This window comes from Capsicum annuum, unplaced genomic scaffold (genome assembly GCF_002878395.1).
Source record: "Capsicum annuum cultivar UCD-10X-F1 unplaced genomic scaffold, UCD10Xv1.1 ctg81604, whole genome shotgun sequence".
NCBI lineage: Eukaryota > Viridiplantae > Streptophyta > Magnoliopsida > Solanales > Solanaceae > Capsicum > Capsicum annuum.
The window spans coordinates 32,752-34,991 of NW_025892336.1; positions in this window are offsets into that span (position 1 = coordinate 32,752).

A 2,240-nucleotide genomic window follows, 5' to 3' on the forward strand; every position below is an offset into this window, starting at 1 on the left:
ATGTAAGGGCATATCATGAATCCTTCACTTAGTCACAATTTAGCTATATTGCATGATTTCTAGTTTCTTAGGCATTTTATCAAACACCTTACATGCACATCTTAAGCATACGTAAAATAATCAAATTATACATTATGAACAACCAAATTTACATGTTTCCAACTCATATGATATCATGAAATAAAAAAAACATATAAAGATTCCATCTAGAGAACCACCCAATATCAACAACATGATCATCAACACCCAACAATATAGAAATCATACTTTATAATGAAAAAGAGGGTTTTTGAGCTTTATGGATGAAAGGGATCCATAAATCAACTCACGCGTACCTTAGAAGGAAAGATTCTTGATGATTGATGGAGAAATTTCCTTGAAATCGGATCTTCAAGCTTAGTTACACAACCATAGTTGTTTTTCTCTTTTAGTGCTCTTGGATGATGAGCTTGAGATGATAATAGGGTTGTAATATGTTTAGAAGCTATATATTTCATAGGGTTAAGGAGTGTTAAAAGACTTAATTACCCTTAAAATAACTCAAAATGGAGTGTTTTTAGCACCTGAAATTGACTTAGGCGGCGCCCAAGTGATTGCCTAAGCTAGGTTAGGTGACGCCTAACCAATCGCCTATGCTTGGGTTGGGCGGAGCCTAACCAATCACCTATGGTTGGGTTGGGCGGCGCCTAACTAATCGCCTATGCTTACTGTCTCTCACAAAAATAGGCATAACTTTTCGCTCGGGTATTGGATTAAGGCGAAATTGGTATAGTTGGAAAGATAATTCAATTCTCTATAATTTGGTGGGTCTAAATCATCCAAAATACCACATTAACATCGATTTATACTCATTCAAAGATGACCCTTGCAAAATCAAATACTAAAACTTAATGGATTCAAAATCTCTTAGCTTGTATTACCTTAAATGACTCATATAAACATGATTAATGCATCATAGGCTATCCTATCACTAGGACATTCATTGAATGTCATGTACTCAAGTATGAATCACAGGATAGAAGACTTCATACGTAGGAATACTTATTCACTTCCTAGCTTAGAAATATATGGGGTATTACAATTCATGATTCCATAATTAAATCAATTCCATACTAGTTCTTAGAGGAATGTTTTGGTAAAACTTCATTTGAAATGATGTGGTAGAAAGCAATGTGTGACTTGAAGGACACGATCCATTATGGATTTGTACATCCACCATTTTATGTAGGAATGAAGGTGCTCTTGGCTCGACATCATTGGTTCTGTTTCACTAGAACCCCTTATTTTTTGTTGTATTGTAATGTAAATAGTCCATAATAGAGCTCGAGTAGAAAGTATTAATTTATTTCTCAGGGGAAGGGTCTAGGTTTAATGCCAATCAATAAAAAAATTGAAACAACTTTATAAATATATCTTCGGTATGGAAATCAAAAGAATCCAAATCGTGCAAGTTAAAAATTCCAAAATTTCTTTGAATTGATCAAAATTTTTCGATCCAAAGTATTTCATAGGGAATCCATCATCTTGTAGAATTCTTTCCTAGAAATCGCAAAAAGGGTATGTTGTTGCCATTTTGAAAGGATTAAAAAACACCGAAGTAATATCTAAACTCAATAATTTAAAATAAAACCAAAGAAAGGATCCCAGAACAAGGAAACACCTTTTAATTGTCTTAATAACTGGATCAGACTGAAGGATCCGATTTTAAATGAGACAAACAAAAAAGGAGGAAAAATCACTCAATAAATGAAATTGCCAAAAGATTTTCCTTTGAACTGTTTGAAAGTTATCCAACTTGAGTTATGGGATATGAATGGTTTCTTTTTCATTTTCAGGAAGAAAGAAGAAAAAGGAGGACTTATATCTTTAATTGATTTGATCATTTTATGGACCAAGTTGTCATTTCTTAGGAAAGTGGATTTTTATGATCCGATAAAGAATCAAACTTATTTAAATGTTCCTGCTATTTTATATTTCCTTGAAAAGGAGGATCAACTTACAGGAACTGTTCAAGATATTTTAAAGAAGGCGGAGGTTTTTAAGGAACTTCGTCCTAATCAACCAAAATTCAATTAAGGAAATACAAAAAGGGAGGGGGGGTAGTGATTTGTATATAACTTTGTATGACTTTTCTCTTCTATTTTTTTGTATTTTCTCCCTTTCCTTTTCTATTTATATTAATTTATCATTGCTTATTCCATGTTCTATAACGACAAAACCTCTTATTTTATTGATCTTAG